The sequence below is a fragment of the Rhinopithecus bieti genome, unplaced genomic scaffold (assembly GCF_001698545.2).
Source record: "Rhinopithecus bieti isolate Rb0 unplaced genomic scaffold, ASM169854v2 scaffold_11252, whole genome shotgun sequence".
Classification (NCBI taxonomy): Eukaryota; Metazoa; Chordata; class Mammalia; order Primates; family Cercopithecidae; genus Rhinopithecus; species Rhinopithecus bieti.
The window spans coordinates 157343-183047 of NW_016806895.1; the positions used below are offsets into that span (position 1 = coordinate 157343).

Sequence of the window (25705 nt, forward strand, 5' to 3'; positions counted from 1 at the left end):
TTGAAATATTATTAATAGACTTTGAATATCCATTAAGTCTCCTTTCAAAGCAGGGGCACTGTTTGAGTAGCTAAGAAGAAAGAGTATATGTACCTCAAAATATGACAGGTAAATAAAAGAACTTCAGGCCAGGTGCAGTGGCTCACACCTGTAATCCCAGCACTTTGTGAGGCCGAGATGGGTGGATAGCTTGAGGTCAGGAGTTTGAGACCAGCCTGGCCAACATGGTGAAACCCTACCTCTACTAAAAATACAAAAAAATTAGCCAGGCGTGGTGACACACACCTGTAATCCCAGCTGCTCGGGAGGCTAAGGCAGGAGAATCACTTGAACCCGGGAGGTGGAGGTTGCAGTGAGCGAAGATCATGCAATTGCACTGCAGCCTGGGTGATAGAGTGAGACTTCATCTAAAAAAAAAAAAAAAAAAAGGACTTTATGAATTTTAAGGCCTTCATTCTTTTCTTTACAACATAATTTCTACATGTATTTACTTTGTACAGGCCACTATAGCTACCATATTAAGACCAGTATTATCAGCTTAATTCTGATTACAAAAATATTATCTCAGAATGTCATCCCAAAGAAAACCCTTGAAAGATAGGACTATTTAAAATACCAGGTAGTATATGCAGAACCAGAGGCAGAATACCATCGGCAGATCTCAAATTTTAAGAAAAAACTTTGAAAGAAATGGCATGACAAACCCATAGCCTCACAAAGTTGAATTTAGAATTCAACAATAGAATTGCAGCTATCTTCTTCAATTAACTTTGCAAGTTATAACTGTGAGATTTTTTTCTCTTGAAACTGATTTCCTGGGGAGTTAACTTCTTGAAACATATCACTAAGGAGAAGCAAAGAAAAGCCAAATGAGCTATTTGTAGTACCAACAAAGACATTTGAAAGAGAAGGTTGGTATCATCTCATCACTACATTTTCTATAGGTCTTTTCTTAATTCCCAAAGATTATGAGTGCTAGTGTAAAAAATATATAACACATTTCTTTTTGCCACTTCATCCAGGCAATTCTCCATTTCCCATGAGAGTGTGTAAGAAGTCTACCATTGGCATCATCTCCAATCACAGCCTACAGCATCCATCAGGGTATTACTTTCTCTATGACAGCATGTGTGCAGGAGGGCTCTCACGTTGGAATGTGGAACTGGCTTCTTGGGGGGATTATGTATGCTGTGGCATTCGCACCATGGCACTCAGCTCTTAACTCTGGCTTCATCTAGGTTTGTTTTTTTCATTTTGACATATGGGCTTTCTTTATTTGTCATGAAGTATGTTTCTCTTTCTGTCATTTGTGGTAGGGTTTCTCTCTTTCACTCAATGCCACATCTCTGTAGTCTCCATAGGTGCTGTTTATGGTTAATTTATGATGCTATAAAGGCCAGTAAAATGAAGAACTCCTTAAGGAATCTAATATTCATGATAATCTTCTTTCTAGAAATAATTATTTCTTTTTAGTGTTAAATTGGTAAATATTTCACAGAATTTTAGACTGTAAACCCTAATAATTAAAATTTCAAGGAATATTCTTCTTAGTTTTCAATTTTTCATTTGGAAACCTCTTGACAAGATCATTGGTACAAAGTACAGTATTTATTTTATAGCATCACTATGGAGGTAGCCAAACCTTCCATGGCTCGATCTCTTCTTTCCCTTACATTTACATCATCATCTTCATTTACCTTCACTATTGAAGAAATAAAGTCTTCAATCCCTAATGTAGCACGTTGGTTTACCAATTGCATATCACTATTTTCTGTGTCATTCATTAAATGAAAAAAATAAGCCTTGCTCAAAAATGAACCTATCCATGAGTTGTATAGGAACAAGATTTATAACCTCAGCTGGCTGATACTATTTAGCAAACGTTTCTCCATGTAGTTATGGTCCCTTTGTATAAAAAAAAAAAAAAATGTGGTGTATATATATTAATATAATATATATTATTTTACTTGTGATAAGCTTGTTTTTGATATCTCATTTTCAATTAATCTTCGTAACAGCCTTATTTTGGGGTAAGATATTAATGTCATCCTCAATTTTAAAGATGAGGAATTGGAGACACAAAGAGGCCGATCATAAAGCTAGCAAGTGAGGTGAAAATTGTCTTTTCTTAAATACCATGGCTTTCTCCTGTTAAGAAGTTGTTAAAAGTCATTAGCTCTGTGACTAGCATGTAGTAGTCTTGGTATTTTCCACTTCATCCATTTACTTTGTTCAGGTTGTTTTATATATTTTGGGTAATACTATGAGAAGATCACCTATAAGACACAAAACTTTAATTTCAAGGAAATGTTTAGAAAGACATCTAACATTGTATGGTATATAATTTTGTTAGTAATTTATTGTTATTTTTCTCTTATTAGTCATCTTGCATTAAACTATTGAGCACCTACTATGCCTTATTTAAATATAAATCATAATCTGCCAAGCTATTTCTTGGCCTTTGGAATTGGCTTTACATTTAGAATACATAAAATATTACTAATGGAGTGGAGATAGTGTCTCATATTGTACAGTCTTTCATCCCTTCAAGACAAAATGGAAAAAAAAGAACTCATCTTTCACGTTTCTAACTGATTTTCAACTTTGTTCCAGCCAGTGTTTCTAGCAGAGCTCCTTTCAAATCCTTTGAAAGACTGCTTCAGAATCCCTTAGTATAAAACCAAAGCCAGAATTGAATACTTTATTCTGATAGAAATTGAATTCCTTCTGACTTATTTGAGAAGCTGAAATATATACTAGATATGAATTTATTATAATTTGTAACAGTATCTAAACCAAAGAAAATTAATAAACATCCAAGTTGTCATGCTTTTACTGGTCCAAACTGAACCCTTTAGAGCCTTATCTTTAATGTCTTAGATTTCCCAGTAGCAAGGTTTATTTAGATAATTTGACATTTAGAAGCTAAATAGTTTATTTCCTGTTGAGTAGACAGGGACTGAAAATTGTGTTTTTATTTAATGCTTGAGAACTTCCAGCTACCTAAAGGAAAGATGGTTTTAAAGTTGTAACATGCAAAATAGTTGTCCTTTGAACTCTTAGACACTCTTAGGATACCAATTCTGATCTAAACAAACTTGGACTGCCTAACAGTTTTGGAGCTTTTGCAAACAGAAGTTTCAGTTGAATTGCAGTGAGTAGGTCTACATATTCAAGAAAGGAAGGCAGAGAGAAAAAAAGGAAGAGAAGAAAGGTAAATGGACTTTAAACACCATACCATTTTCTACTTCAAAAGAAAAAATAGGAACATTTTTTAAACACCCCAGAACCACATACTGTTTACAAAGGAAGAAACAGTAGCCAAAAAGTAAAGATTCTATACTGTGAGATAACCACCTAAGATGTTCTACTATATAAAATCTCATTTAGAAAATCTTTAATAATGGTTTATTACTTATTTCAATATGTTTATCTACAATGTTCCACCCTTTTATTCACATGTATTATTTTTATGCCATTTGTATACTATAGTTAGAAAACTGGAGATAGTGTGAAGAAATCTTAGAATTGTGTCTTTTGAAAACACTACAACTGCTGCTATTAAAATGTATTGATTCCTACCTCACTTTCAAATTTGTAGAAATGAACTAGAGTATGTAAATTGTGTTGTTAAAAATAAAATTAGTATATATCTGTCTCTCTGACATACAAATTAGTAGCCAAGCCATAGAGATAATGGGAAAACACATGACTTTCTCTTTAACAGGGATATTTGATTAATCCATCTAATTAAAGCATTCTTTAAAAGAATTGAGAAGAATTCTGTCTACTTGGGCATATGTTTTAAATTTCCATAATAAAAATATTTTCAAAACACACTATTGTAGTTGGCACTAGTGAATTTCTGCTTATCCTTGTATATTGCCTCGTATAATTATCATTTACAATATAAAAGAGGCCATCAGTGAAAACAAGGCAAGAAAAATTTAAAGTTTAAGATGAGGGAATATTAATGGATGTGTAACAAGTTTAGAAAGTTCTTGAGCTGCCTTAAAACTAATATATAAACTATATGTATCTTTGAGAGAGAAAGGAAATATGTATATCCTCTCCTTCATCAAAGTAGGAACGAAGAGAGTCCATAAAGTACTTAAGTGAAGTCCAGCTTTATATATATACAGATTAGCTTATCATCATGATGTTCTAAATTTTCTTTCCTATGTTCTAGAGAATTTACAAATGAAATAGATTAATTAGAGATATAGCTAGTTAGAGCCCAAATGATGGCACATTATATGTTATAATGTCATATTATAATGTGATAGCATGAAAATGACATAGCTCACCTGCATTTATACTTACAGTTCCAGCTGCTGTTTGAATGTCTTTTTGTGATCTCAAACTCAGTATGTCCAGCTCTGCTTTCTTAATACTTCTGTCAATGGTAATGTTTCTTAAAGTGTCCCTGCGTAGAAATCTTCTAGTTGTCTTTTACTCGTTCTTGTTTTTCATCTTTGACATTTAGTGTGTCATTAAATGTTGTCATTTTTGTTATTTCGGCTTTTGAATTGTCTCCTAATCCTTACTTCTGATACATAAATGAGCTTTGTAGCCACATCTACTTTAAAATCCTGGATTTGGCCAAAAAAAAAAAAAAATGAAAGTGGCAGCTTTCCATACATTACAGAGGTTTAAGAAATGTGAAGCAGCTCATGGTCATATATTGCTGTGGTTCATCTCCATGGATTTACACAGATTTGGTTTACCACCAATCCTAGTGTAATTTTTAAAGACTCAGATAAGTATCTTTTAGACCAGCAACAAGGTAAATTTTCTTTTGCTCCTTTGGGTTTTACTCCCAAGCAAGGCTATACAAGGTGAAATGTATAGCCTTGACTTCAGCAAGTAGAATTATCAATTTTCCCCAGTCACCATTTTTCTCTTTCAAAGCATTTCCTTCTCAACCAGTGTTCTTCAGCTAAGCTATAGAACACAGGAAGTAATATGTGTAGCTGTTTTCTTAAGATCCTGTAAAGAGTTTGCCATTCTATATTCAAAAAACAGAAGTTTATTCATTACACACAATGAATATAAATGCATTAAGGCTTAATTCTCTCCCAGAATTGAGAAAGATATAGTAATCCTGTCTTTTAAGTAGCTCAGTACTTTCTGAAGTCATTTGTTGTTTAAAGACCCACTTGAAATTTAATGTTTGGAAATTCTTCATGTTGCCTTTTCTTTTCTTTCTTTTCTCTTTTTTTTTTTTTTTTTTGGATACCTAGAGTCCTAAATAGCCTGTGCTTACCGTATGGTTTTAGGGCTTGAGATCATGAGACATACTTTTTTTTAAAATAACCTCTTTATTTTTCTGAAAGAATCAGGTTTAATCAGCTTCTCACCATATTCTAAAAATGTTCATGCTTGGCAGTTATTAATATTTTGTTGGCTTTCTTGTACTGTTGAAGTAGACTTACTGAAGATCAATTTAACATACTGTTTAAAGTCTGGGGCTAGATTTGAATCCTAACCCTGGATTTGAAACCCAACCCTGTCCCTTATTAACTTTGTGACCTTAAGCAAGTTAACTTCTCTACACCTCATATTCCATAAAATAGGAATGATACCACCTTTTGGGGTATCTTAAGGATTTAACAGCTTAATAGTACTTGGTGCAGTGCCTGATATGTGTAAGTACTCAATAAATATTGACTATATTATTATCAATATTTATCGTTATATTAAAGGTAAAGTTATTTTTTGTTTCAACTAACTCTTTCAGATATATTATCTGCTATGTTTGTCACAGAGTAGAATATGTTTTACATCTAGTGATTAGCCACAGCCTGATTGAAACAAGTATTAGCTCCACTATCAACTTAACCTGACATCAGCACTTGTACCATTCCTGCCTTACTTCTGTTTCCTAGTCATTGTAAAGCATATAAAATATGAAATACGTGAACATTTAATGTCTTTCTTTTCGTTCTGCCAGGTGACTATCTTCTCCAGTTTTTCAATTGTCTTTTTCTCCAAAATAACTTTCCCATTTAGTGTCTGGATTAGTTATGCACATAAACACACCCCGAAGATGACTAGTAGGAATAGTGGTTTTTTATGATCGGTATTATATTGTCCTTCTATTCTATTATATGTCATATGCTACAAGCAATCACCAGTTTGTAAGTAGTCAAAGCACTTCCTCACAAAAAGTAACTTTATAAGTAGTGACTAGATTTCTAGACTAGTGTTCATATAACTCTTAATTAGCTGGTATACTATTAGTAACTGAATTGAGATTTAAATTGACATATATGGATTAATGTAGGAATCTATCTACTAATTATAACATTATTTCTTGGAAAATGAACTCTAACTTCTAACAGAATCCAGCCTACTTCAAGGCATTTTACCTGACCAATTCTGAGTGGCAATGGGATCTACATCCTGTTTTCTTCCTTTGACAGCTCAATCTTCCTTACAGTACTCATTATAGTGGAAGGTAAAGGGAGGAGGAAACTATAGAAATTGGGACAAGGACTTCCCCACAGCATCATCAGTCAATGTTTGTTGAAGGAGTATATGAATTGAATGTTTATATTAAAGATTTATGCCAGTATCATTAAATTTCAGTAAATTTTCTATAGTGTGATATTATTAGTCCTAGATTACTTCTTGCTGCCTCTTCCTAGTAAATGATTTTTCTGAATGATTCTTTAATCATTTATTAAGTGCTACTTATTAAATACCCTCTGTATCCTTCATATCTTATAAACAAGATATAGATCTTTGAGTCAGCAGAGCAAAGTTAAACAGATATATGACTGACTGTGAGTTAAAAGAAGTAATGATTTCTACTGCCAGGTCTGTGTCTGATTTAATCAGACGTGGTGAGCTATAATTGCATTTCTCTTTGCCACAGTTTACCCATCTCTAAAATTTGAATAAACTATACCTCTATGTTCCTCGGAAGGGATATTCTGATGAAATTTCAGAAACTGGAAGGGAGTCATGACAAAGCTAATTCATAATGAATGTAAAACAGAATTTTCAGGTACAATATGAAAGGGATTATATCTTGTTATCCTGTGTGCATTTTATTTTTTACATGAAAATTCAGTCAGAGAGCCAAATATGTATAGAAAACATACTCTGAGCTTAAAAGACCATAATGGTTTGAATGTGCTGTGTGAATGTAAAACTTGTAATTGATCTTGTTTTGTTATTTTTTCCTTGGTTGTTTATACTTTCAGTTTTGCTGAAACTACCAGTAGGGTCATAATAAGTCAGCAAGCATTTATTTAACATCTATACATGCTACAGAGTAGATATTGCCATATTATGCATATAGAGAATGTTGCAGAAATTAAATATGGGGCCTTAATGATTTTACAAATTGAAATATTGTCCATTTTTTAAAAATCATAATCTATGAATTCAGGCTATGTTGTTCTAAAATATGACTAGAGGAAATGTCTTTGGCTTTGAAAACTAAACGTCTTTACTAATTGGTTCAAAAAAGTCTGTAGGAAAATCAACATTCTTGAGTCCTGTGTTCACAGAATAGTCATGAGGGAGTTATTTTAAATTTCACCAAATTATTGTTAAGTCACAAAGAAAGAATTTGGTAAAGGCAGATTTTCCTAGAATAGACTTGAGTTTTTGGAGTCTTATTACATAACTTTAAAATGCCATAGTACCTATTTCTTTAGGCCACATTTTTATCTATCAGAGATGGTGTCAGGTTGGTAGTAAGGCTTATTTAATTAATTTGCCAAGTTCAGACATCTTGGAAAGGAGAGATAAAGGCAAGGCATGACATTACTCTTTATAAACATGACTTACTGGAAGAGAATGCAAATTTTCATCCTTTAAATCCTTTAATCAGCTTTATTGAGTTGTCTAATATATTTGGGTGATATAGGAGACTCTGAAAGAAAGAGGAGCTCAGGATGCATTATAGGACAGAATGATTAGCATATGCACAGCAAAAGTAGTTTGTGAAAGGGAATTTGGTTTTTTTTTTTTTTTTTTTTTCATTCACTAAGTTGAATTTAAGGCCATATTTTGAGTCTTATGGAATCCATTTTAAACATCGTGATAGCATTTCCCTTGCATTTTTAGCCACTTAATTATATGAATAAGTGCTTGCTACCCTTTACAGTTGCAGCTGTCATTCTCCAAAGTAGATTCATCCACAATATTTACAGTCTTAACTCCTAAATCTATTATATTTATTTAAGATTTTTTAATAGTATTCTTTCACCTTCAGGCAGCACCTCCCTGTGAAAGGATTTACATTTTCATTCTCATTTTTAACAAGAATTATACAGCTAAGATTTATAGAGAACTTGAGCACTTTTTCTACAATGTATTCCATAATCAGAAATAGGCTAAATTAGAAATAGAAATGGAGAATATATGGTGATATCCTTTCCATTAGCTTTGAAAAATTCAACTTGTCTAGTCACATGTATATGATGTCAGAGTGTTTTATAAGTATGCCTGATTTATCATACTGACTTGCTTCTTTTTAACTTAAATATCTTGGGAACACAGACTTGTGTTTCATTTTTCGATGACTTATTTTATGTCCATGAATAAGTGTCAATGCATTGGTTGATAAGTTGAAGTCACCTATACCCTTTGAATATATGTGCTTGCATCACTTTCAAATCTACCTTTTAAAGTGAATTTGACTTAATTTCCATGTGACTTTTATTACTAGAGAAAGCAAATAATTACGAAACACTGTAAGGGTTATTATATAAAATAATTTTATTTTACAATAAAACAGTTGGATATGGATTTTACCTAGAAAGACTAATATTATATATATAATATGTGTATTATATTTCTCCCTTGGAATTGACAAGGGAGAAAAAGTAGGTATATTGGTACTCAAGTGTTTTGTATTTTAAGAGGAAAAGAAGAGTAAAAAAGGGGCAGTGGAAAAAAGAGAAGGGAAGGAAGGAGAAAATAAAAAAGGAAGAAAGAAAACTACTGTAGTTTTTCATTTCTTTTTTGACATCAGTATTTAAACAATAGGTCACTTGTTCTAACTTTCCCATTTTACATAGTTGCAGAGCATAAGCAGCAACTTACAGAACAAAGGTGAATTCAGAACGACTTTAAACATATTTTTGGATTAATGTTTCATGAAACCCTGAATGGAATTCAGATTCATGTGGTCTTTTTATAGCCATAGTTTTCAATTATATTAGCAATTTTCCTTGTCCTATTTCTGTCTGCCTCAGGATACGAAAAAAAGGATCTATTTTCGAAATTTTGTTCATACCATTCTGCACCTAGTATGGCCTGGAGTCATGAAAACCCAGCTTGCTGCTATTTTTTCTCTTTGGCAACTTGCTGCTATACCAGCACACAGCAATTAAATCTAATTCTGTTTGGGCTACCATGCTTAAATGTTCTTGTTGAGAAGCGTGGCATGAACTAATGCATGACTCTGAAAAGGCTGCTGTGTGCGTCTGCACTGAAGAAAAAATTCCATAGCAATCTAGCCCCTTTGGATTTAATATTGAAGCTTTAGATTAATGGTGAACTTCTGTGTAATGCTTGACAAAGAAGGGAAATCCCTAGAAATGAAAGGGTGAACTGAGGTAAAAATGGTCTTCAGTCAGATGCTGCTAAATTAATCACTAGTAATCATCAATTGTGGAGGTTAGGAGTCCCTTCAAAGAATGCACTTGGGTGGAAGAGTAGGAAAGAGAAAAATGGTTGCCATTGAGACCTGAAAGAGATTATATGAGGAAATGTTGAGTCAGTCTTCATGTGTGTGCTGTCTCAAACATTTGGCTCAGAGTCTGAAATATTTTGGGTCAAATTAAGACTGATTTTAATTGTCTTACTATACAATTTCACAGCCTAATCATCCAGCATAAAATATATCAAAATGACTTAACTCCCTCGTATCCATGACAATTCCAAACTGTTTTAATAAACTTTATAATTGCCTCCAATATTTTACGTTTATTAGGAACACTGGTTTGATGTTTAAATAATCAGCATCCTTCATTAATTCCATTAAGCATTCATCTTACTTTAATGTATACAATTTTACTTGGTAGAAAATAAACCAGATGTTATTTTTCCAAGTGGAAACAAATCTTTTTTTCCTTTTACATTACAGTTTCACCTTGAAAATATAGGAAGTAAATAAATGATCCCAAAATTTGGCATTTATTTTTCTAAATCATGTTTCTGGGCTATGAGTTACTAAGTTTTGCTTAATTTATTAACGTAAATACACTAATTGAACCAGACAACTGTCAGTTCCTCCAACCTTTGATATGTGGGCTGATGAAATATAAATAAACAAAAAATGTTGTGTGACCAGCAGCTCTGGATCATCTAAATGACATCCTTTAGTTCATTTCCCTTTCCACATACCAAGTTTATCTATAACTTCACCAATGTATTAGTTTTAGAGCCATGCAGCACAATTCAAGAGTTCAAAGGGAAAATCAAAATGTTATTCATTCAACTTCAACTGCTACCATATGGCAAAGGTCTCTGTCATTAGCCATTCTTACTATTACAGATCAGTGACAGTAGCATTTCTAAAGCGCTCTTGTGCATGTTAAGTACCACTCTTTCAGTCAACCTATGTCATGCACTGCTTTCACTTGCAATTACCTAACTTTCAGACATAACTGATCTCTATTTCTGATCTGAAATGTTCCCCAGCTAGAGTTATCTACCTGGCCTTTGCTTTATAGAGTCATGTGTCCTGGTAGCTGCAAATTAATGATGAATGAAAAAGAGGGAGGGGTGATGGAAGAGAGAGAAAGGAGGGATGGAGAAAATAAAAAAGGGAGGAGGGAAACTAGACATCATTTTTCATTCCTTTTTTACTTCAGCATTTAAAGGATAGGTCACTTGTTCTAACTTTCCCATTTTAAGTAGTTGCAGAGCATAAGCAGCAGTTTATAGAACAAAGGTGAGGTAGTAAAGGCAGTCATACTATGTATGTGCTAGAGGGAGTCATGTCATTTGCTTTAAAAGCTGTGTCTGAAATCACTTTGGCTTCCTTTTAAACATCCCACCTGCAAGGAGGAAATATTTGCAACTGCTCTTAAGATTAGTCTACCAGGCATGGTGGCTTATGCCTGTAATACCAGCACTTTGGGAGGCCGAGGTGGATGGATCACGAGGTCAGGAGTTGAAGACCAGCCTGACCAACATGGTGAAACCTCACCTCTACTAAAAATATACACAAAAAAATTAGCTGGGTGTGGTGGTGCATGCCTGTAATCCCAGCTACTCAGGAGGCTGAGGCAAGAGAATTGCTTGAACGCGGGAGGCGGAGGTTGCAGTGAGCCAGGATCACTCCACTGCACTCCAGCCTGGGCAACAGAGTGAGACACCGTCTTAAAAAAAAAAAAAAAAAGGATTAGTCATGATGTGGGTCAAAATACCTGTCCTTTGTCTTACACATCTTTATTTATTTATTTATTTATTTATTTAAGACAGGGTTTCTTTCTGTCACCCAGCCTGGAGTACAGTGACGCAGTCTTGGCTCACTGCAACCTCCGCCTTCTGGGTTCAAGCGATCCTCCCACCTCAGCTTCCCAGGTAGCTGGGACTACAAATGCATGCCCCTATGCCCAGCTAATTTTTGTGTTTTTAGTAGAGACAGGGTTTTGGGGCTTAAGCAATCCTCTCACCTCAGCCTCCCAAAGTGCTGGGATTACAGGTGTTAGCTACTGCACCCAGCCCTTTTTAAATTTTATAAGCTATGCCTTTTGATTACTGCCTATTAACTTAAAAGACAATTCCAGATCAGGGGTTATGTTTGTGCTTTTACAGTCTGCTTTATGTTTTGAAGGTTGAAGTAAAAAATGTGAAGAGAAAAAAATGCGAAGAGAAGAATAATCTAAGAATCCCTGTCCCATTACTTATTACCTCATTTACATAAATGCACTTTCTCACTGCAGTTTCCTACACTTTATTTTTTCTTGTGCTTCTTTTCTCTTTCCTTGTGTGTTTGTCTTTTTTGTTAGAAATCACCTGTCTCTTCATTTCTAGCTATTTGTTTTCTTTCCTTTTTCAATGAATAATAACCCATTTTAGCCACTGAGAAAGAGTATGAACCTTAATAATTGTTATTAATTACTGTGTTTCAGTGTGCTTCAAAGGAACAAAATGGGCGTGGCATAGCTGCTTTTATGTTCTGGTACACTGAGCCTAAATTCTAGGGAAGTAGCTCACAGGAATATAGGAGAGGTAACCTGGGTGAAACTAACATAAATAAATTAGATACAATATTTCTAACTGTAAAAATTCTATGCATCATATAATGACCCTGTCAAAAGACTGTTTATAAACAGAATATGCCTTTTTCAGCTTGAGTTAAAACATAACGTTAATGTGTCTAGGGTTACAGACTTGTGAATCTAGTTAGCTTCACAACTGTTCTATGATGGACCGTAAACTGATCCCAAATGTCTTATTGTAGATGTGTATGCATGGGGAAGGACTGAGGAACAATGCATTGATGGCTCAAAATAAATCTATAAACAATTGAATAAAACTGGTTTGAACAAATAGCAAAATGGTCTGTCTATATTATACTAAAATGTTTGAATTCTACAATTTTTTAATCAAATGGCATTTTCAATTAGAGTTTCTGGGGGTTTTTGTTTGTTTCATTTTTGTTTTGTTTTTTTAGATGCCCAGGTTGGAGTGCAGTGGTGTGATCTCAGCTCACTGCAACCTCCACCTCCCAGGTTCAAGCAGTTCTCCTGCCTCAGCCTCCCAAGTAGCTGAGATTATAGGCGCACACAACTGCGCCTCGCTGATTTTTGTATTTTTGGTAGAGATGGGGTTTCACCATGTTGGCCAGCCTGGTCTCGAACTCCTGACCTCAGGTGACTTGCCTGCCTCGGCCTCCCAAAGTGCTGGGATTACAGGCATGAGCCACCACACCCAGCCGTGTTTTTCTTTTAGATAACTTTTGTATTGTTTTTCATACATTCAGTAAAGAATATAGATAAGCAAAGATAAAATTACCCTTGAGCTCCTCCCATGTTAACTGCTATTAACTTTTATCAGAAAGAAATAATAGGGATGGTGAATTGAAGAAGAGAGAAGAGAAGAGAAAGTAGGGAGTTCTACAGATAATATAGAGTAAGTTAAGAATAGGCCGGGCGCGCTGGCTCACTACTGTAATCCCAGCACTTTGGGAGGCCGAGGCGGGCAGATCACGAGGTCAGGAGATAGAGACCATCCTGGCTAAGACGGTGAAACCCCATCTCTACTAAAAAAAAAATACAAAAATTAGCCGGGCGTGGTGGCTGGCTCCTGTAGTCCCAGCTACGCGGGAGGCTGAGGCAGAAGAATGGCGTGAACCCGGGAGGCGGAGCTTGCAGCGAGCCGAGAAGGCGCCACCGCACTCCAGCCTGGGCAACAGGAGCAAGACTCTGTCTCAAAAGAGAAAGAAAGAGGCCGGCGCGGTGGCTCAAGCCTGTAATCCCAGCACTTTGGGAGGCCGCGACGGGCGGATCACGAGGTCAGGAGATTGAGACCATCCTGGCTAACACGGTGAAACCCTGTCTCTAAAAAAAAAATACAAAAAACTAGCCGGACGAGGTGGCGGGCACCTGTGGTTCCAGCTACTCGGGAGGCTGAGGCAGGAGAATGGCGGGAACCCGGGAGGCGGAGCTTGCAGTGAGCTGAGATCCGGCCACTGCACTCCAGCCTGGGCGACAGAGCAAGACTCCGTCTCAACAAAAAAAAAAAAAAAAGAGAGAGAGGGAGAGAGAGAGAGAGAAAGAGAGAATAAAGAAACATATGTAAAACAAAGAAATACCGTATAAAAATTTCCTACATGGAAAAGTTTTTAAAATTTTTCCAAGTAGGAATTTTTTAAAACATGTGGAATGTAAGAGTTGGAAAGCTCTGATGGATGAGTTTCTGCAGAGTTTGATACAATTATATTGCCCACGTGATAACTGAGCAATGCAAGGCACAACAAAACCACCTGAAGCAACCCCAGGAAGGAAACAAATTCGTCAATGGTGAAACTGTCTAGGACAGTGGTTAGAATTTAATAGCATTCTCAGTTCAATAAATACTTATGAAGGAAAAAAAAAATGAAAAATATATATGGGTTGAAAACATTGGCATTGTTTGTTCTTAGGATAAAGAGTGAAAACGGGTATTTAGATGATGTCAAATTCTAAATTTGAGAAATCCAAGCTAAAGCGTTTTGGGGTATTGAAAGCCTAATGTAAATGTCCTTTGGAAAATTAGTTGGGTTTTTTTTTATAGCTCCCATTATTTAATGAAATGTTTCAAATATTGTATATAGTAAACAACAGATAATATAACAAACACCCATCTGGTAACCATTTAGATTTAGCAAATTTTAATGTTTTACTCTGATTTATTCAGATCTTTTGATATATTTTTAGGAAACTGAACAACTGTGACAAAGTTCAAATTTCCTTTGCATAGAATTCTCATATAAGAACAAAATAGATAGAATATTAAGGGCCTGGCACAGTGGCTTATGCCTGTAATCGCAACACTTTGGTGGGCCAAGGCAGGAGGATCACTTGAGCCCAAGAGTTTGAGACCAGCCTGGACAACATAGGGAGACCCCTCCTCTACAAAAAAAAAAAAAAAATTATCTTGGGGTGATGTCACACGCCTATGGTACCAAGCTACTTGGGAGGCTGAGGTGGGAGGATCACTTGAGTCCAGGCAGTTGAGGCTGCAGTGAGCTATGATGGCACCACTGCACTGTAGCCTGGACAATAGAGTGAAACCCTGTCTCAAAAAAAAAAAAGGGAAAATTAGGATTGCATTCTTTCCACATATGTGGCATATGTTGGCCTGGCATTTGAATAATGCTGTATTTCCCAGGATCCTTTGTACTCCCATTTCTCTCTTTCTGCTTATATTTATTTTTAAGTAACCTACTGGTTTGTAGTATAACTTTAATGATTTTCAGTACGTGCTGCAAAGATAGAATACATGGACCCACTAAATAAGTGTGTATTTGTGTGTAGTGTATATAAATACACAGATTATATAATATATATTTGATCATTTCTGTTTGTTGTGCTCAGATTACAATAAAATAAACTGGTCAGAAACAGGCAAGATGTCTCAGAACTACTCTGGCTAATCCTAACTAAACCACTGTGTACATCTATACTAGAAATATATAGGAAATCAAAAGGAACCAAACTGGAATGCAAATGAAACAAAAATCACTAACACTGAACCAAAGCACCTCCTGGCATTATTAATAACATTGTTCTGTCCCAAATGAAACTTCATGTGCTTTGGACATGGAGGTTAATGATTGCTAAAAAAAAAAATCTTTATAATTAAGTTTTCTCTAGTTTGATGGTTATTATATTCCATGTGATGCATCTTTCCATAAATTTTGAGAATGCCTCAACACTTATAGATACAAATCTAACTGTGAAGAGAATACTAACAAGTGTAGTAGCTATCGTGGATCAATAACATTATGATATCATAGCTTTAATGCATAAGTTTATTTATGGTAAAACGTCAATAAACAACAAAAATTGTATTCTGTCTTTTAAGAGATGCCTTCATTGACTTTTATGAAATAGCAGATTTTTTTCCCAAAAGGTACTTTTGTATCCCACTTTGCTGGAACCCTAAGTCTGAACACCTGTGTGTCTTTTTATTACTGATCTTTGGCCCTTCTGACCAATTACAACAGTCTTCTTTGATATGGACGAGGTTACAAATAGTTCCAGGCTAGGAGGGATTGAGGAGAGTAATTTCAGTCTGTATCGTAGTCATTATAGCCATTATTATTGTCACTGTCATTATTATCAGAATAACATATATTTGTCCTTTATACAATGTTGGGTATAGTAACAAATGCTCTACATGCATTAGCTTATTTTAGTCTCACAATAATCCTATGAGGTGGAAACTCAACAAAACATTTGAGCTTTTGCACACCTCTAGCTGTTTCCTCAGCCTGGAAAGTTCTTCCCCATGATCTTCATCTGGCTGTCTCAAATCTTAACTAAAATGATACTTACTTGGAGAAGTCTTCCTTGCTTACTCTGTCTAAAATAGCTATACCTTATCACTACTTATTTTTTTATTCCATTACTATATTTTATTTTCTTTATAACAGTAACTGCTTTCTGAAACTATCGTATTTATGTACTTGTTAGTTTAGGTGCTTATCATCTGTCTACTACTATTAGAATGTAAATTCCAAGATAGCAAGGTCTTTGTCAATTTTGTTCATGTTTTACCTCCAGCACCTAGACAAGAGCCTGGCATTGGCTCTGGGCAACTGAGCTTAGCTCAACACATATTCTTTATTATTATTGTTGTTGTTCATTTCTTTTTTCCACATATTTGTTCAATAAATGAATAGTATTATCTTGATTTTTGTAGATGTGTAAACTAAGACTTGAAATAATTTAGTCAAGGTTATTTAGCTAGCCTAACTTCCTATGTTTTGTCTGTGGAAAAGAGGATTCGCTACATACACAAGTCTCTAGCTTTAGCCGATCTAATTAGTGCATGTCTCTGGACCTGCAGGTGTAGGGCTTATGTTAAGAAAAAACTTTACATACATCTGAAATAATCCTACCTATATTGCTCATCCTGAAAATGAGTTATATATTATTAAACTGTATTTGTTAACTATTACTTGGTTAGATCATGAGAAGCTTGATTAGCAATATAATGCATGCCATACATAGCTGTAATACTAGGCATCAGAATGCCTAGTTCTTATCTATTTCTTGAAGAAACTTTTCTCCACACTTTCTAAGCTGTTGCCACTTTACTAATGCAGTATAGACATATATTTGTACATCTTTCATGTGCCTTATGCATGCTAGTTAAGCATTTAGAAAATAAAGTCACAACTTTTCAATCAATACTAAAATATGATTTAGAAAGGAAAACAATACAGCCACACTGAAATGAGTAAAACATTAGGGTTTTTTTTAATGAACAAATAGGTGATAGGACACGGCATTTAAGAATGAAAACTAAGAATATTAAATCTAATTAAAAATTCAGCATTTCAAACTTCATGCTTAATGAAAACAAATGTGACTTTCTTCCAGAAGTGCCAGAAAGTGCATAATAATTACAAATGCTCAATAATTCAAGTTTTTATGTTATTGACTGTATCTATTCCTTGGCCTCTATTTTTTATCATTAATATTTTCTGAAAACTTCCTGTTCACATACTCACCTAAATTAATCTTACTTGATCTTACTTTTGAGAACTGTCAAAATCACACAAGTGCAAAACAAAAAAAAATCAACATTTCTTATTACAGGTCTAGTATATCATCCAAATAAAAGGATGATAGTAGGAACAACGATATAGTAATGGCTAACAATATATACTGTTAACTCTGAGCTAAACACTTTCTATGCAAGCACTTTACATATATCTCTAAGCAAGGACTTTACATGTATTCTTATTTTCTTTACAAATATTCTATGAGATAGATGTTATTATTATCTTCATTTTATATGTGAGGTTATGACTTATACAGTGTTATACAGCTAATAATGACAGAGCCAAAATTCCAATCTAGACAGTTTGTTTCCAGAATGCTACTCCCCAAAGTTTCTTTTGTGATACCATTCTCCATCACTCCTACATTCAAATCCCTATTCTCAGTGGTTCTCATCGCTAAGAGAAATAGTCAAGAGCAAAGAGGCCATGAAAATGCAAGGTGTGATTAGGAATGCAGTGATTGTGATTGTTAGCTTAGAAAGGTAGAGTGATTGATAGTGTACACATATTTAAGTTTGGACGTCAAGAGAACCAAGTTCTATTACTACTTTGCTGTATGACCTAAAACCAGCAATAATTCCGGCCTTGAACCTTTAGAATGAAGAGTAATTACTCTGTAAAATATTCAGTTATTCATCTTAAGATTGGGAAATAATGAATAATCTGAAATTCCTCTTAGCCAAAAATACTTCATTTAGCTTTGTAATACATTATATAATTTGGGTAGTAATTTTTCTTCATATTTATGATCAACATTAAAATTTTCAGAACAAGCACCAAACCAAAATTATTGTTGGTACCAAGAGGAGACCAGCCTGGGATTTGCAAAGTTTCCAGATGTCACTGAGCATGGTTCAACTTGAAATTAAAGCTTTATATAGGATATACATTAAGAACATTTAACATTGATGATTAAATTCATACTTTCTTGAGTCATGGTGATAACCAGTTCTAAAGAATAGAAAGTGTGTTCTACATATTTTAATATTTTCTTTAAGAACAAATAAGGAACTCACCAAGTTACCTATAAAGAAGCGTAAACAAGCTTTGATTTTCAGTGGTAATTATAATTAACATCACCAGCTATATAACCTGACACACTTCCAACTTAAGAATGGATCAATACTGGAAAGGAAGTATTTTTCACATTAACCTAGAACTTAGGAAAGCTCAGTGGAATTTAACAATGAAAATTTATATAACAGTGGGAAAACATTTAAGAATGGTCCCCTGGAAAAGATTTATAAAATTGTTTTGCTTATAAGTATTGTCTGTTTGTCGGCATACTCTTATGTTGTATGTAGATTTTAAAAAATAGCAGGCTGGACCCTGTGGCTCAAGCCTGTAATCCCAGCACTTTGGGAGGCTGGGGCAGGCAGATCATGAGGTCAGGAGTTCAAGACCAGCCTAGCTAACATGGTGATACCCCATCTCTACTGAAAATACAAAAATTAGCCGGGTGTGGTGGTGCACGCCTGTAGTCCCAGCTACTCGGGAGGCTGAGGTAGGAGAGTTGCTTGAACCCGGGAAGCGGAGGTTGCAGTGAGCCAAGATCATGCCACTCCACTCAAGCCTGGGTGACAGAGCAAGACTCCATCTCTGGGAAAAAAATAAAAATAAAAAATAACATTACTACTCTCTATCAGTGAGCAATAAATGACTGAAAATTCAAAGAATAAATGATTATGGATACATACACACGTGTGTCTGTTTTTATGTGTGTATGTGTGCGTGTATGGAAGTTTACCTTTGATTAGAGGTTTTTAAATGTGATTACTGTTAAATGATTAGTTCATCTGAACTAATGGGAAAGGCGCAGCTGAAGCAGAATTTTTTTTAACCCTGAGGATTTAATAACTTTTTTAAGCAACAGTGTTCCTTTTTTGTTTCTTGTTTTGGTCTATTAAATGGGCATTTGTTTAATTCGGTGACCAATTTTATATAATTTTCTTTAAAAAATGGATACCTTTTATATATGATTTGATAAAAGACAGCAAATAGAGGTGGGAAAGATTTCATATAGCTATAATATTCTGCAGATAAAAGGAGGGAGGGTTGGAAATTATCTGGCTCAGAGGCTTTTAACCTTTTTTCTGCCATGGATCCATGTGGTAGTTGGTCAAAGGCTACAGATACTTTTTTCATAAAAATGTTTTTAAGTGTATAAAATAAAATATATAACATTAGAAAACGAATTCAAATCATGGTCAAAATAACTCTTAAAACAAACTGTGATATAATAATAAATGCCTATTTTTAAATGTATTAACTAACAAACTAGGAGCAGGTCTAATGACTACTATAATTTGAAATCATGATAAACATAAAAAGATATTTACAACCATTGAAGTAAGAGGTTCTGCTAATATTACTGTGATTTGTTGCCTGTGCTCATAATGAAAGAAGATAATAAATATTAATTAGATTTTTAAATATAAAGATTGTAATTTCATTTCTCTGTCCCAGTGAATGGACTTTTTACCCACAAGATTCTCTCAAGGGACCCATTGACCTGAGTTAAAACCCCTAGAAACATCCATATTTTGCAGATCAGAAAACTAAGACCCATAGAGAGGAGACAACTTTACTAAAATCATACAACACAGAATTAGATTAATCCTAGCAGAGCTAATCTCACACCTTTACTCAGACTTTTTCTGTAGCTTTAGTCTGGAAGTTGGCAATTCGTCTATTATTTGTCACTGATTCCTAGCATGATTTGTAGCAAATTCTTTTTTCTTATCGTGCCTCAGATTCTACCTATATAAAATATATGTGACTTAAAATATTCATAAAGACAGTAACAGCTTCAATTTCTATTTTATTTTTACTTACAGTAGTTTTCACTTTCACTTACACTATCCTACTTAATTTTCCCCGTATTATGGATAAGGAAATTAAAGCTCTAAATGTTAAATGTCATATCCAAGGTTACACAGCTAGGAAGAGGAAAATCCAGTACTGGAAATCATACCATGGGACTCCAAAGGACATCCTCTTTATCATGCTGCCTTTCGTGCCATAAATAAGCCAGAACTCTTTGAGTTCTTCAGTTGAATATGTGCTGTGATATTATAAATCTAATTAAACACATAAGAGCTATTATTAAACTCAAGTGAGCCAAATACTTGCATCCTAATTTATTCCAATAAAGTGATGCATGAATGGAACCATGGAAGAAAACTTTTCTAGAACAATTATCCACTTGTGTTTAAGAAGAAGAGAAAGAAATAGAATGTAAGAGTCTAAGATTGTAGAGTTATTGGCTTAATGTTATTTAAATCAAACTTTTGCTTCTGTTTCAGGGTAGGCTAAAGAGGCAAGTAATCTGAGTAAATGGGTCCCTTTTTCTCCCTCCTCTTAATCTTATGAGTAGATGATACTCAAAGAAGTTCATTCTTTCAGAGACTCATTACTCTTAAATAAATTTAATATGGTAGAAAAACTAAAGTCAAAATAAGCCATGATGCATCAAAAATTTCTATAATCTCTGTCATTATAGTGACCAGACCATGTAAGATATTAAACATCCTGCTGTCTTAAGAAATAAGAAATCTTCTTAACCTAACCTGAAACCCTTGGTATAGAAAACTTTTACTGGACTCCAAATGTCACTATGTTATTAACCTTAAATAATATTAATTTCTAAATTCTTGAGATCATTCTGTAGGATACCTGGATATCTCTTAACTAGAATCCACATACTTCTCATATTATCTGTCAATACTATCAGGCCCAAATAAGGAAAAATTCTTTGTAAGCTGATAAAACAGGTACAGGAATGGCTGTGATCATACTTACACTATTAAAAATAAATTTTAGTCTGCTAAGATTGAAAAGAAAAATAATTACTACAAAATAAACATTCAGATTTAGCAAATGTTTCCTCTGTACAAAGCCGTGTATTTAATGTAGTGGGAAATAGAAAGAAGATAAAGTCATGATCCTTTTCATCTAAGAACCTACGGTCTACTTGGGGACTCATATCAGTAATTGGAATATGAGTAACTATTAACCCATATTCTATATTATAAACTTCTATAAGTCCTATATTAGAAGTTCATATAAGATGCCTTGAGAATCTAGGCAAATCTCAACCTAGATTGTAGTGTTGGTTGCACAGCCATATAACTTTATTAAAAGTCATCAAACTTTTAATACTTTTATACTTAATATGAATGAGTTTTATGGTAGGTAAATTATATCTCAACACTGCTAAAAGAGTTTAGAGAAAGAAGAAATTATTTCTGATTGAGGAACTTGGGAATTTTTTCTTAATGGCTGGTGTAATCTAAGCTGGATCTTAAAGGACAAGTAGTATCTGCATCAGAAAATAAGCAACAGTGTATTCCAGAGAAAGGCAACAGCTTGTCTCAAATCTAAAAGCTCAAGAATACAAGGTAGTTTCTAGAGGAGCTGGTTGAGACTTTGCTCCATGCCGTAGATTATATGACTTGCATGCCTACCGTGCATATGGACATATGGCTATGACATTTCCAAAATTTTCTGGCCTATCCCTACTGAGAAACATATAACTGTACATAGAATTTTCTCCCTCTCTTTGGGTTAGAAACAAGAGCTTGCCTACATTATAATGAGGAGGGTGTGTAATCACAGATTTATTTTATAGCTGTCAGTGGCACCACTGATCATAACAACTACTGACATGTATTTTCATTTTTATAGCTTAAAATCACTGATAAATGCATTATCTCCTTTGAGCCACAATCTTTATTTTTCATGTGAGGAAACTGAGATTATGGGAGGGCCCAGAGCCTAAAATACCAAAGCCACATTAAAGGGAAAGTCAAGATATTCTGGCCTGCTAAGAATAAAAGGAGGGAGAGAAAATGAGTACGTGATCATTGAACAGTTTAGACATCTGGTAACTAAAGTGGGATGTACACATGAATCAAAGTTCATCTCACACAAAAAGAATAAAATGGATAATAATATGAAAGCAAAATTGAATTTTTTTCTGAAGAGCTAAAATAACCCTATTATTGACAGGAATAGCCCTTGTTAAATACCTTGTATTGATAATAGAGAAGAGTGCGTAGGAAACAGTTTCTAAATAGCTTTTTTGTTGTTTGCTTTTTTAACAATGTAAAAAGATTAAAATTTAAATTGTGTCTTTCCAAAACAGAGGACTTCTCAGATTATGTAAGTAAGCAGCTAAACAGAAACTTAATTTCTAATTTAAAATGTGGTTAGTGGCCAGTAAAGTCATGTTTAAAATGGAAAGATAGTTTTCCTAATGTCCGTCAAAGAAGATTACTTATTTTGTTCTTCACTTTGACCCCATCTGACCAAGTGCTCAGAATTTTTCAATATGAGCCATACTGTATACCATTTACAAGAAAAAGGAATACAAATTAGCCTGGTGAGCAGCAAAATAGGCAATTTTTTTGAAACCTGATTTGTGTTAACCTGCAATCAAATGTAATTTCCATTTTAATACTTATACATTCTTATATTGTTATGAACCTATTCTTAACACGGGTTTTATTTTCTTTGTTTCTCTCCTCCCTCACTTCTGTGAAATGCAGAAGGGAAAGGATATTTGTTATTCACACATTTGTACCCCTACTAACTAGTGTTACAGTACATCTGGCTTCCACTGGAGAGCCCCTGACATCGCAGGGAACGGTGATCAAAATTCCACACACTAGCTTCAAGCTGGGGGCTCGTAGCTACCGCAGCATTGAAAGGGAATCTTTTCCTGGCTTCTTTAAAATAAGCATGGTGATGGGATGGTCTAAGGGAAGAACACCTCTCAAATCACATGACCACTGCTATGCTTTCGTGTGTCCTGCTTTCTTCATAACAGCTTGGCACTACATTCTTTCCCCTGTATCTTAGTGGGCCTGTGTGTGTACAAGTTGGGTGGAGGGTGGGGAGGTAAATGGATGGTTATACATTATGCATGCATCTTTCACTGTTAAAGCAATGTGCCTTCCCTTATATGTCACAAATTATGGTCACAGATTAAATCTTCTGTGTCCTGAGAGATTGGGCCATCTCTCTCTTTTTGGCGTGAGATTCATGTGTTTGGGTGTGTTTTGATGTTTACACCCTCAATTGTTCTTCATGTTGCATTTAACGTAAGTTGAAATGTTCTCCCATAAGAGTTAGCTTTTCATGTTGGGCTGAAAAAGTCTTCATTTCTGTGTAGCAATTCATGTTATTATAACCTATGGCTTTCAATTGTACCTCCCATAATGAAGAGCTGACTTTAAACACTGTGCTATTCTTGTTATGACCTAAGCATAAGGTAAGTGATTTCTCTAACTGTATCTAAAGATTCTTGTTGTTTGTTAAAATTTCCTCAGCTTTTTTTAAGGCATTTTCACTTTTGTTCCTTACATTTATTATGTGCTCTCCCTTCTGTTTTTCTGTTTCATATTTTAAGATTTCCTAATGAATGATGTGATCTTCAGCAAAAATTATATTACACATGTAAACACATGTTGAAATGAGTTATTTGATGTCTCAAACAATCTTGATTAGTAAATGAATATCGTATGTTTTCATTCAGTCCCTCATTTTTTCATTTTCTCCATTGATTTTAATATAATATGCTGTTTCTACATGTTATTTTAGTTTTGATTCCAGTTGAAAGGGGAATTGTCAATACTGTAAAGTCAGATGTTAACTAAAGTAAAATAACATGATCCAATAGAATAAAATAGAAGGTAATCAGATGCCTTACCTTTTATTTCTAATCCCTGACAAATTTAATGTTAGGCCAAAATCTGTTTTATTTTGCTTTCCAGGCTTTCCTTTTTTTCCCATTGAGTAAAGCCAGAGTAACATGAAGAAAAAAACAAGAAGCCATAAAACTTGAGACAGATCTGTGTTACCTTCTTTATAGTCCATATGTATAAGAACAATAGTTGTTTCTCAAGTTTATCGTTTCAAGTGTATGCCATTACATTGTGAGTTAAGTAAAATTTTCATTTTTGAAATTGTATAAAATTAAGTACATATTATAAAGAGGACTAGTTTCATGGTGCAAGAGAAAAAGTTATTTGCTCCATGCATAAATAATAAACAACATTTTTAAATTTTTGTTTTCTTCAGTGGTGTATAGGTTGATTGACTGATTGATTTATACACACACACATACTCAAGATCACTAAAGAAATTCTTATTATCATTGATATTAAAGTGATTCTCCCCAAATCTGGTTCAAATAGCCAATGTAATATAAATGGGAAAGTATTTATTATACTGCTGTTGGCAATTTATGAACCTTGATAAACGCTCAGAGTCAGGGAATTGAATTGTTTTCGTCATCCAAATTTTTCCACCAAAGCTGTTTGAAATATATAGTTCTAAACTGAGGTGCCACAAAGCAACACTTGGGTTTCTTTATTCAATTCATGTTATGAATGATTTTTGTTATTAATTTTTTAAGTTACCTAGGGAATGGGAGAGGGTATTTTGTTGTTGTTTTGGTTCGGTTTGGGTTTTTTTGGTAAAACCAACTAGTTCTTCACCACCATTTTCATTATATACATTAGAAAATGTATATAAAAGGCATTATATAAATCTGTTGGAACATTTTATGAGACAATTTGAACTACTCATCTGAACTGCTCTGTTCATTGTAAATCTCTTGTTTCTATCCATACACTAGCTCCACTCTAGATTGGAAGGGCTTAAAGATGAACTCTGGAGGAATAGAGGCTACGACTTAAGAGTAACTATTACTTGATCAAAGGAGCCACTTTCCATTCGCAAACATTGCTTTGCGCTATGGGTTTGGGCTCCTTCTGTTTCTACATCTTGTTGAAGACTTTCTTGACTTCCATTTGACTTCTTTGAACTCTGTTTTTGTCTTTTAACATTTCCCCCTTTCTTTTCCTTCTCTCTACCAGATTTTTCTCTCACTCTTCTAGCTTTCTCTTGTGTTCTTTGAATCACTTTTTAAAATGTAGTTTCTCTCTTTATTAAGCTTGTCTATTGTCTGTTAGTGTGTGTTTCTTTTCTTCTTTAAGGCTGTAGTGGTATAGTTACACTTACGTTCATTCCATAGTATAGCAACTTGCTTATTTATTTTGCAGTAAGTTCATTTGTCATTCTTACCCTCTTGGTACGAATTTTTAATGAGTAATAGCAGAACATTCTGCGTTTACATATTGTCCCCTTCTGTAATTCCATACTTTATTTTCCATTGTCTATATTTACACCCTCAAACCACTCTTACTTTTCTTTTCCTCATTCTTGCGTCTTCTTCCCTGTGTTATTTTCTTTAAGCAGTCATTGACTTCTTTCCCATTTGGTCCAGAATTGTTCTTAAATAAGACCTCTGAGTAAAAGAATATAAGAATATTATCTTCAGATTAGCTTTTTCCTTCTAGTATGTTTAAAACTAGTTGAACAATCTGGGCCAAAAGAGAACAACTAACATTTGGAATATTTTTTCCTTTTTTTTTTTTGGTGTGTCTG

The 25705-nt window shown here is 34.3% G+C and overlaps 1 protein-coding gene and 1 long non-coding RNA gene across 2 annotated transcripts in view; both read left to right on the forward strand.

Annotated features, from left to right (window-relative positions):
• GPHN (gephyrin) overlaps window positions 1–25705 on the forward strand; it is a 298334-nt gene that overhangs the window by 91808 nt on the left and 180821 nt on the right.
• LOC108533708 (uncharacterized) lies at window positions 403–24945 on the forward strand. Its single transcript, XR_001886800.1, has 3 exons — window positions 403–911; window positions 1023–1104; window positions 24894–24945. It is a non-coding gene; the product is annotated as an uncharacterized LOC108533708 (long non-coding RNA).